The sequence below is a fragment of the Lactuca saligna genome, chromosome 1, assembly GCF_052625555.1.
Source record: "Lactuca saligna cultivar CGN05327 chromosome 1, ASM5262555v1, whole genome shotgun sequence".
NCBI classification, from domain to species: domain Eukaryota; kingdom Viridiplantae; phylum Streptophyta; class Magnoliopsida; order Asterales; family Asteraceae; genus Lactuca; species Lactuca saligna.
This window is the reverse complement of record NC_136417.1, coordinates 155,481,188-155,494,206: the sequence shown is the minus strand read 5'-3', so window position 1 is coordinate 155,494,206 and position 13,019 is coordinate 155,481,188. Positions and strand designations below refer to the sequence as shown.

The window sequence follows — 13,019 nt, the reverse complement described above, 5'->3', positions numbered from 1 at the left end:
AATATGTGGACTTGTGAATTGCACCAAAACCAATAACCAAGAATTATCAAACATGCATAAATCAGTGAGAAAAAAATCCATACTCCATTCCAAAAGAATTAGAATTCATGATTCCATTTCAACAGAATTGGAATTCATGACTCCATTCCAATATAATTAGAATTCATGATTCCATTCCAATAGAATTGAAATTTGTGATTATAACTCCATTAACAGAGAATCCTACCTATATAAGGCATTGAGCATATAGTAAGTTCGTATGGTAATAAAGAATGAACAATTTCAAAGTATGAATGCAAGATACTAGGTATTAGATGAAAGTAGGTTAATGAAAGGTTGAAATTGAATACATATCAAGAATATAACAGAAAGCTACTGATTTTTGCATATATAAAAAGGATCAAATCGGCAAAGAAAAAATCTTTGTAGTTCGTTTATTTTGTGTATACACGAATAAATCATAATTGAATTTAAATCTAATTTGCCCCAATTTTAGTAATCTGAACTCAATTGTAGTAAAAACCAGCTAAAACCTACAAATTGGATCAAATTGATAACTTGAGAAATGAAAATCAGTATCAATTTGGTGGGGATATTGATGGGAAAAACAGATCGAACGGCTTTGCGAGCTTACTTAGATATCTTCTTAAACACGTTCTCAACAAACCTAATCAAAAGATACATGCTCTTGTCATCTTCCTCCTCTTCCTCATCATCTTCGTCATCGTCTTCATCGTAATCTCCGAAGAAAGTCATATCATTATGGTTCCGATTCCATATCCTAGGATCCGCCACTGGATTCCCACCTTCATGATCCATCGAGTTATCAAATGAAGAGTTCCCAACAATACATAGTAAACGTAGTTATATAATCTGACTTATGGAAATAACCTGAGGATAACTAGGAGGACGACGGGTAGCTTGGAGACGTAAACCATGAGTTCGAAGCAGAAATGGGCGGATGAATGTACGGGAAGATGACTTTTAGAAAAATTTGGGGCGGACCATGGTGGCAACAGCTTTGTATCATCGGCCAGGGCTTGTAATCGGTGGAGATTGAGCGACTAAAGAAAAAACACGAGTTTAATATAAACTTGAGAAATTAGGTTAAAAGCCAATACCCTGATTATATGGATTATTTTTTGAAGTTACTAATTAAATTACTAAATTACCCTTAATTATTTATTTAATTATTTAATTTTGATTGGCTCACATTTATACATACAATAACACAATAATTACTTTAAATACATGAACCTAGCTCTCTCTCTCTCTCTCTCTCTATCTATCAATCTATCTATCTATCTATCTATCTATCTATCATATATATATATATATATATATATATATATATATATATATATATATATATATATATATATATATATATATATATATATATATATATATATATATATCCGGTAAGAAATTTTTTTGGTAGGAAGGAAAGAATTTTTTTTTTCTATATAGTTTTTTGACGAACAAAAAAAATGAATCACTAGATGATTCATTTGTAAGATGATTCACAAGAAAAAATTCTAAAAAAAACATCTTTATGATTCATTTTTAAGTAAATTAAGGAAAAATTCACTTTTATGACAATTTTAGTGAATAACAACAAAATCATTATATAAATGAATCATCTAGATGTTTTTTTGAGAATTTTTTCTTGTGAATCATCTTACAAATGAATCATATAATGATTCATTTTGTTTGTTCGAGAAAAAAATATGTAGAAAAAAAACTTCTTACCTTCCTACCAAGAATTTCTTTCTTATTTGATCTTGACTCTCTCTCTCTCTCTCTCTATATATATATATATATATATATATATATATATATATATATATATATATATATATATATATATATATATATATATATATATATATATATATATATATATATATATATATATATATATATATAGGTTAACACATAATGGTGGACATAAATGAAGTATTTAGGGTCTCGGGTCATTGCCCCAATTCAGCCTTACAGTTTAATTTTTAGTTTTTTTTTTTTTTTATATTAGGTGCACTGCCTTTGTGTGTGTGACTTAGTGGAAAAACATTTTGTTTTCTTTTCAAAAACCACATGAACGTTAGTTCCCTTAAGGGGGGGGGGGTGTGTGTATATATATATATATATATATATATATATATATATATGGTTTTTGAATGTTGTGGCTAAGCGGAAAAACATTTTATTAAATGGTTTGTTTTGTTATGGAGTTGTAGGAAAGAATAAAAAAGAAGTGAAAAGAAAATAAGGAAAGAGAATAAGAGAAAAGAAATGAAAAGAAATTTATCTTTCGTGTTTCCGAGTTGGAGAGAAGTATAATGCAAATTAAACATTATGTTTGTTTTTCACAAAACTCTTTCCAAATCGGAAGGAAAGTTATGAGGGAAAGTGATGATTTCATTTCCTTCCACTTCTTTCCTTTAATGAAATTCAGAAACACCAATTTGTATTAATTACCTCTCATTTGCATTCATTTTCTTTCCTTTCTCTTATTAAGTTGAACTTGGAAACGGGGTGTTAGTTAGATCCTTAAGGCATATGTTTTTTTAATACACTTTATATCAATGTTTTATATTATTTTAATCAACCAAAAATATAACATGCAACAGTTAGCACCATCCCCAATTCCCCATTGGTTATTAACTAATAATCACCAGTCCCCTCTCCAACCGCATGTTTTTAACGACAATGTTGTTACATGAGAGGTGAAAAGAAGCAAAACATCACATGTTTAGTTTTGTTTTGGAGTTGTAGCAAAGAATAAAGGAGAAGAGAAAAGAAAGTAATGACAGAGAAGAAGAAGAAGAGAAAATAAATGAAAAGAAATTTGTGTTTTGTGTTTTCTAGTTGGAGAGAAGTGGAAAAAAAAAATTAAATATTTTGTTATTTTATCAAAAATCATTACAAATCGGAAGCAAAGTTAGGAGGGAAAATGATGATTATATTTCTTTCCACTTTATTGTTTTAATGAAACTTAGGAATACCAATTTGTTTTACTTTCCTTCACTTTCACTATTTTGTTTTCCTTTTTTCTTAAGTTGAACTTGAGAACGGGATGTCAGTTTAGATCCTTAAAGCATATGTTTTTTTAATATGTTTTATACCAATATTTTATATTATTTTAATCAGCCAAAAATATAATTAACATGCAGCAATCGCCGCAATCCCTAATTCCTCATTGGTTATTAACCAATAATCCCGGATCCCCTCTCCCACCCATGTTTCTAAGGTGAAAAGAAGCAAAACAACACCTTCTATTCTTCTAAAATATTTTTCTGATCATGTTATTGCAATAAGAAAAGGATACATGGAAGTAGACAATACACCAACTTTCAACGACAGTGGAGGAAATTTATTATACATTATTCATGACATTACAATTGACCTTATTCACACAGTAACAATAGTAATGCTACTCGAGTTTCCGACCACTTCAATCCAGGACCCTTTATTATTGATGGTGCAAACAGGACAAGGAATCCATATAGGAAAAACGCAAAACCAAAGGATAAATAACATGCACGCAAATACCTTCAACGAAACACAAAAACACGACACACAAACAATCCAGGGTTTTTCATAGTAACTGGGGCCTATCATGGGTGGTTATTAAGAAAATGGACATGTTGGCCCAGAGCACCCTTACGACCGACTACAACTCCAAATGTAGTAACATTAGCATCATCCGCTGATTTACAGCATGAAGTGTACTCCCCATCGCAGCAAGGAATATTTGGATGCTCGTCACTTACAGCTGTCGCAACAAGGAACAACATGATGATGCCGATCACACCCATTATTTTCATAACTGCAGCCATCTTGATCTTGAAAGAATTAAGGATCTTCCTCAGACTCCAACACAAGTATACAGGTTAAGTTTGTGTGATAGGTAAGCCATCTAAAACTTGTATATATAGCACTTAAAATTGTTGGTATATATAAGTTTCGTCTTTTTATAACGCTTTGGAAACATCGACATGAAGTAAAAGCCTACCCAAAGGCCAAATTAAGAGATGAAACATTGTTAGACCTCTTACAAAAGAACTGTTAAACTGCCTACCAAAAGAGATGTTAAACATTGTTAGACCTTTTATTTTTCTTAATTTTTTTGAACAGCAAGAAATAAGTTTTATTGAAAATAAGACGCTAGAGAGTATATGTTTACTTTACATTTGAGCTGGGAAGGGTTTAAAAAAGTAACATCTTTCACTGATGCAGGCCTTTTCACATAATCTACTCGATTTCATGATTTGGTTCCTACCATGGAGAACATCTTCCTTATATTCACTACAGTGATACATCCCACAACTTTGTCATATGAAGATACATGATTAGAACCAGCCATCAGGAGTAAATAAATACATGAATAAGTGGATTTAAAGTTGGGTGTTTGATTATAGTAGCCAAAAATCCCAAAACATACGATACATTATTAAAGTTTAGAATCAAAATTTCGCTACAAATATCCATATATATTCATGTACCGTATTTCTTAGATTATAAGTAAAAAATGCAAATGTGTTGCTACAATGTGTAATTAAGGAATCATAAGTATATTGCTAATATAAGGAAGATTATATAATGAGGAAACAATCATACACATACAGTAGCAGACACAATGTGTGGGGAAGAAACCATGATATTAGGACCAAAAATGAAAAAACATATATATTACGATAAAAAATTGAAAAGTTTTCAAATTTTGACTAAACACAGTAAAAACAATGAACCACTTTTATACTTTTTGTATTTTACCCGAATAGAGTCAAATACAAAATGGTATATGTGCTTTATGACTTTTAATGTGTTTAGTCCAAAACAAAATCCTTTTTTAAATTTAATCCTATATTCAAGGTTTCAACTCAAACTTGGTCCATAGGTCAAAATTGTTTACTTTATATACCTGTAACAGGAAAAAAATAAATAAATAAATAAATAAATAAATAAATAATGGGTTATGTTACTGTAATAGCAATGTACAAACATCAAAACTTATATAAAGTTGTGTATTTTATATAAAATTTTATATCTTATATACTTGTAACCGGAAAAAACATCAAAATAGTTACCATAAAAACAATTGATAAATGCTGAAAAAAATGCTTGATAGATTTAGAAAAATGCTTAATGCGACTGATATGGGTTGGAACAAAGATAAAGAAAAACTGGATTTCGTCTACATTCAGCCTTCTAGCTTGTTTCTGTTTCTTTCAAACACGTGACCTTTAGCTTGTTCATTTAGGCTTGCATCTGTCCATGAACATAAGAAGTAAAACGATCACCAATCAAACTACCCCTTCCCACCATATTTTTTACTTTAAAGGAACATGTTTTGGCTTACTTTGAGTATTGTTATTGCTTGATTGTTGTCTACTGGATTAAAATAGTTTATAACATGCAATCAGCAAAAACAATACATAATTAAATCTCCTACAATTTGTTGTAATGTAGCATGGCCTTAAAATGAATATAGTTTTCACAACACTAACTATTGTAGTATTCATTTTAATTATATAATATACTAATTTTGAACTCCTTGGTTACCGGTACTTCTTTCTAATTGGTTGGAAATTTTCTATTATTTTTTCTTTTCTTTTTTATGGGTTTTTTTAAATTTATTTTTCCTTTTTTGTTGGTAGTGCTTTCCATGTGTTGCTCATTAAATCCACCGCCTCCGTACCCGATAGATGACTTCCAAAAATCTTCCACCGCTTCACATATGCTTGCCACGAATCTCTTTCCACTGCTTGTGGCTTTTACTCAGGGTTTTTTCTACTTCTCTTGCAGTGCAAAATGAGAAACGGTGGAACATGACGATGTTGAAGACCGTCGTCCACTTTCCGTCTTCTCTGGTATGATTGGCTTTCTATTGTGATTTTATGGCTTAATTGATTTTTTTCGTTTTTCCTGTTCTCGCTTATTGTTTGTATTGTTTAAGATTGTACTTTGGTTTCTTCAACATGGCTAGAGGCATCAAGTGGACTGTATTTGAATATGGAGCTTTCTGATTCTTCCACTTTCTGCATCGATTGAATGTTTCTTATCTGAAGTTCTTCAAAATCGGTCTCAACATTCTCTCAGTTTATGGACAACGAACTCAGTTGGGTGATGAAGATGGTTGATTTTCAACTTTCTTCTTTTGATTACCCTAATTTTCCTCTAATTAAACTAATGGGTTGTTGAATTTTCTTCTCCTTCTTCTTGAAGAAAGGATTTTGGTAGACCTTCAGTTGTTCGATGTGGAGTTAATGGATTTGGCGGACTTGCAGGATACTAATGGTGTTTGCAACGTCGGCGCACTGGTGGTTAGTGAACCAGCTTGGCTGGATTACCATGATCATTTACTGATGATGAAGAGGTCTTTGTCATTAGAAAGGTCTCGGTTAACTGATTTTGACTAATCTACGAACATTCATGGAATTTATGATTTCAAGATAAGTATTGGCTTACTACACACAATGTGTTTGACAAAATGCGACATTGAAGATTTTTGTTTTTGTGTTCATATTTTAATGATACTCCTACCAACCTTGCTGATGCGCCTTTGCTTTTTTGTTTTAGGTGATGTAGGTCACTTAAGGGATCTGGAAGACATTGATGCATGATTCACATCTTAAAGATACCATGGTAATGTAAAGGTACTACCTTTCTTGATTTGCCCTCAATTATTTTTCTTATTATTTTTTTATGAATGAGATGATATAAATTTCTCCTCATGTTACTAGGGTAGTCTTGGGTTTCCTTATTTGATTTCATATTGGCTAATTTAAGGGATCCATATGGCTATTAGGTAAGATTTTCTTAGGATCAACTATAGCAAGAAAAAGATGCGTCCATGCACACGTCATCACACTTCTCATTCACAAAATTTCTTATTTCATTAACCGACCTGTGGGCCCCATTTAAACACTATTTTGTATTTGATTTATTGTATTTGTTTCATCATGTTTTGTTGATTGTAACAGTTTAATGATTTACAAGAGTGTTATCTGTAAAAGCAGAGACATTGGGAAAACAAGCACATACGCAGGAAGAAAGGGAAGGTCGAAATGTGAAAGGAGAAGGTTATCATGATGGACTTAAGGACTTTTGGTATATGCTTTCTGCATTTACAAGATACATATATTCATAAATTAGTGATTACTTTTACGTTCTTGATTTGAAATTATTGGTTCAATTAAATAACAACTAACTGTTAACATATATACATATGGTTTTTCGATTGGAAGTTAAATTAAGCCTTTTGCACTTATAGGTGCAAATTTGGAAGCAGTAAATCCATTGATATCTCGAATCACCAATGATCCTATTGACGGTTTCCATGATAAGGTTAGTTGATTTGTTATCTTTTTAAAATGATATTATATTGTTTATATAATATCTAATTTATTCAATGCAATAGCAATAGATGGAAGCACCATCAGATCCAATCGTTTACTTTGGTATCTTAGAGATTGAGGAAAACCGAAGAAGAAAACCATATTGTGAGGGAGAGAACACAACGCTACCATAAACAAAACAAGGAAGATGTACACACATACACACACAAGTAGTGTTTATTAAATATTGTTATTTACGTAAAACCAGTAAATAGCACCGTACTTTCGGTTTACACATTTTTTTTCAGTTTTTTGAAATTTCTTTTGCTATTTCTTTTCCAAAAACATAACAACATTGTCATTAGGTGCATTTTCGATTTTTGAGAGTGAAATGCCATAAATAGAAAATGTTACTTCAGATTAGGCAATTAAAGCGGATTAAAATATTGTATTCACCCTCTTTAAGTACTTTATATCATTGATTTATGGTGTTTCTACATATAGCTGCTAAAATAAACATTATATGCTTTTGACTTTTTTACCCTTTGGCAAGCGTAATAAACCTTCAGACGAATATTCATTGCAAAACTTATTGACATAGGACAAAAACAAGATTCCTTCATATGACAGCCACGTATTGCATAGAAATCGATTGATATTTTGTTATTGTGCATATTTTTTAGGCATTGCCAAAAGCAAGTGGTTTAGCTTCATGGATTGTAAGAGAATTCATTATATTTTGAAAAATTTGCCATATGTAAAGCATTGTAAAGTTTGTTGCTATTTCCTGTTTTTTATAAAACATTATGAAATACCCTCCAACCTCTGCAACTCCAACACCCACAACGCGGAATTCTTCCCTAGTTTGATTCTAAAATAGATGTATACCACAACACTAATTGGTTGTTTTTTTGAACTCATTTATTTCTTTCCAAGAAAAAAAAACAACAAATGCAATTAAGAGTTTTTTATTTAATCAAGAAACAATAAATGCAGCTAAAATAGAGAACCAATGCACCTCAAAACAACTGATCTTTATTATTATACTAGGTGAATGCCCGTGCGTTGCGTGAGATATAAAAAAATGTTTTATATTAAAAATAAGTAAATCATTGTTATTAACAATTAAATAATAATTTCATAAAAAATATAAAAAATGATATTTAGTATTGTTATTATATTGATCTATATTATAAAAGATAAGGTTGGAATTTGAAGTTGTTTTGCATACACAAAGTTATATGATTAAAATAGAAAAAAAAAAAAATTTAAAAATAAATAAATCGTTATTGTTATCTATTAAATAATAATTTCATATTAAATTAAAACGTTTATAAATATTATTATTATGTAGAAAATACGATAATATAGACATCTTTTTATCTATTTTAAATTTTATCATTTTGTACAACATATGATAATAGAGACAACTTTTTATCTTAAATAGTAAAAAGATGTTTTGCATTATAAATATTATCATAATTATGTAGAACATATGATAATAGTGACGTCTTTTATAAGGTTAAAACTTTAAATTGTATTACATACATGGTTGTAAAACTTGGCTAACACAACCAAATACTCGGCATGTTACTTAAACTCGGTCTCCAATGGAAGCGAGTTTGCCTAAGTCAGCCAGAAGACACTTGGATCCTTATTAAACTTGATCCAAATCTAAAAGATACGGTCCAAAATCATTTTCAAAATTCTAAAATTTAATTGGTCACTTGTCAACAAAGATAATCTCACCAAAGAATACACTCAACGTCTTAAAAAGTTAGATGCAAGGAAGATCTCATGGCTTAGTCCCTTTAAAATATTTCACAACCTTTCCTATTTATAAAGGATAATACATTCTCTTGTTTACTCTCACGATCAATGTGGGATGAAGACATTTTAATTAAACTCATTTCTTTATTTGCCAATAATTTCATTTTGGTAAATAAAATATTAAATAATAAAAATAAAATGTTATCTAGAAAATTTATTATTCAATAGTTCCATTTTCAGTAATCTCGTAAGTTCCTATAAAAAATTAAGTTTTTATTGAATAACTTTTTGTTAAATCCTAAAATAATAAATTCAGTTAGGTACATAATGTAGAAAATTTGTTTATATGTATTTTCATGATTCAAAATGTCATTATAAAATGAATTCATTTATAAAATATAATTGAGTATATATTTCGTGCTTTTGAATCAAAGTGATTTTCCAAACAATTATAATTTTATGTTTAAGTAGATGTTTTTTATATTCATATAACATTATGTAACTTATAATATTATTATAAACAATTTGAATAATCATGAGAGTTTCAAATGTATATGGTGAAAGGAAAATGCTTCATTTATCGGTCCAAATTGATCTAACTCGGACCGATTCAACTTAATATACCAAACTACATAACGTTTTTTCTATTGAAACTCGGTTTGTATATATTTTGTGTTTTTGAATCAAATTTATTTTTCAAACAATTATAATTTTATGTTTACATAAGTTATTTATAATATTATTAGAAATAATTTGAAAAATCACGGGAGTTTCAAATGTATGTACAGAAAAGAAAATGCTTCCTTTATCGGTCTAAATTGATTAAACTCAGATCGATTCAACTCAATATACCAAACTGCATAACGGATTCTCAACTGAAACTTTGTTTGAACCTAAAAAAATCTTGTTCAAAACTCTTTTCGGGATTCTAAAACTTAAATGGACAGTTGCCAATAAAGACAATCTCACCAAAGAATACCGTCAACATCCTAAAAAGGTAAGCATAAGGAAGTTCTCATAGTTTACTCCCTTTGAAACATTTCACAACCATTCCTATTTATAGAAGAGGAAACGTTCTCTTGTTTACTCTCACCATCGATGTGGGATGAAGACATTCTAATAAACACACTTTCTTGTTAATAAAACATTATTCAACTTACTTAGTAAAACACCTTTCTCTTGTTTACCCTTTCTTTATTGTTCAATAGTTCCATTTTTCTATAATCTCGTAAGTTACTATCCAAAAAAGTAAGTTTTTATTGAATAAATTTTTGTTCAATTCTAAAATCATAAATTCAGTTAGGTACTTAATATAGAAAGTTTGTTTATATGTATTTTCAAGATATAAAAGTTCATTATAAAAAGAATTCATTTATAAAATAAAATCTGTGTATATATTTCGTGCTTTTGATCAAATCGAATTTTCAAATAATTATAATTTTATGTTTAGGTAGACGTTTTTTTATATTTATATAACATTATTTAACTTTTTTAAAATATCATTGGAAACAATTTAAAAAATCATGGGAGTTTCAAACGTATGTAGTGAAAGGAAAATGCTTCTTTTATGGTCCAAATAGATCAAATTTAGACCGATTCAACTAAATATATCAAACTACATATTTTTTTTTTCTAGTGAAACCCGGTTTGTATATATTTCGTGCTTTTGAATCAAAGTGATTTTTCAAACAATTATAATTTTAGGTTTAGGTAGATGCTTTTTTATATTTATATAAAATTATGTAACTTATTTATAATATTATTATAAATAATTTGAAAAATCATGGGAGTTTCAAATGTTTGTTGTGAAAGTAAAATGATTCCTTTATCGGTCCAAATTGATCCATCTCCGGTTCAACTCAATATACCCAACTACATAAATTTTTTTCTAACTGAAACACAATTTAAACCTGAAAATTTTTTGTTCAAAACCATTTTTTGAATTCTAAAAGTTAATTGGACACTTGCCAATATAGACAATCTCACCAAATAATACCTTCAAAATCCTACAAAGGTAGGCATGAGGAAGTTCTCATGGTTTGGCCCCTTTGAAACATTTCATAACCTTTCCTATTTATAGAAGAGGAAACATTCTCTTGTTTACTCTCGCCATCGATGTGGGTTGAAGACATTGTAATAAAACACCCTTTCTTGTTTATAGAACATTATTTAACTTATTTATAATATTATTGTAAAGAAATTACAAAGTCATGGGAGTTTCAAATGAATGTGGTGAAAGGAAGTTAAAAAAGGGGGTTTCAAATGCATGAGATTTAAGAAAAAATGCTAGCTTTATAAGTATGTATGATAAAGCATATTACATGTTTTTTTTTTTTAAATCAAGACGTACAACTATTATAACACTATGTATAATCTTATTAAGCTTGCAATACAAATGTATATACACGCATCATATTTGTAACTTAAATCATAGATACTTATGTGAAAACCTAAATTGATAATGTCAGTGTAACACAATGAAGTTTTGGGTTTGGCCAGATTTGACACTTTATGTCTTCTTTTTTGTCCAACAGACCATCTAACTTTTACTGTGCATGTCAATTAAGCTAATATTGTTAGTTTTTAACAATTACTCTGTTAACCTATTATTCTAAATTATACTAATGGTCCTTATGATTTAATTTATTTCATAGTTGGTCTGTTAACCAACTATTCATTGGTACCACCACTCTTCTAACAACATAGCCCCATCCCAATACACATTTAATCTTGTTTGTAGCTATCCAAACCCCCTTTCATAAGATCGATCGCACTTCTCTATGTTTCGTTCTTGAAAATCGAGCACACCCCACCAAAAATCACAACATCAAACTAGAAATCAGACCCACACTTCTTCCTGTTCTTGCTTCGATCGATAGGAGTTCAGACGATCATCTAATCGATCACCAAAACCTTCCTTGCATCCACCCACTATCGATTACAATGATCACAACCTCTATTTCTCTCTCTCTCTCTCTCTCTCTCTCTCTTAAAATCGAGTGTAGTTTTTCCTTATTCTCTAGATCGATTAATCACCAGTTGTGTTATTCACAATCCAAAGGCTCCCCTTACTTTTCTATTTTTTGATTTGATTCAGATCGATACAGGGAAACACTGATGGTGGTGGGGCAATTGTGATCAACATGCGGTGTACAGTGGTTCAGGTAGGGTGAAGGAGTCGATGATGGTGGTTTGAAGGATCGTTGGTGGCTGCGATCGACCATTTTATCTTTAATAAGTGCTCATCTGATGCATACATTGTTGCTTCCTTGATTAACCTATAAGCTAAATTTGGGTACATCGATGTTGCCAACAAAATGTTCGATATTATGCCTAAGGGAAATGTTGTTCCTTGGAGTGCCATTATCGGGTGTTATGCTCAATTAGTGAAGGTAAATACCACATTTCTAATGTGTAAGCAGATGTAGTGTGAAGGAATTAAGCCAAGTTCAATCACCATAGAAGGATATTTGATTTCTCTTGACTGATAAGAAAAGGGAATTTGATTCGGGCAACCCAAAAGACGATTTAACGGGAAGAAAATAAGAAAATTTTAAACTTTGGTCCCCAAAGTTTCATAAATATTGTAGTTTTGGTCGTGTAATTTAAACCGTATCTAATAAAGGACCAACTACAAATGACATTTAAATCATAGGGGACATTCATGTAATTTCGATAACTAGTTAACGGAGGAATTGTTAGAAACTAACGATAATGGCTTAATTGACATGCACATTAAAAGTTAGATGTCCTAATGCGCAACAAAAAAAAACCGTAAATGGTCAAATTGGACCCAAGCCAAAACTTTATGTCTGTGGAAATAATCCCCGTTAGGGTTTGGACTATATTCTCATAAGTATTTATACAAGATACAATACATAAGATACACAAAGGACCCCTATACTA

The 13,019-nt window shown here is 30.1% G+C and overlaps 1 long non-coding RNA gene across 1 annotated transcript; it reads right to left on the bottom strand.

The window, feature by feature from the left end:
* Positions 1-408: 408 nt before the first annotated feature.
* Positions 409-1,071, bottom strand: LOC145001120 (uncharacterized). Its single transcript, XR_013661492.1, has 2 exons — positions 892-1,071; positions 409-806 (listed from the first exon to the last, which is right to left on the bottom strand). It is a non-coding gene; the product is annotated as an uncharacterized LOC145001120 (long non-coding RNA).
* Between the last annotated feature and the right edge of the window lie 11,948 nt (positions 1,072-13,019).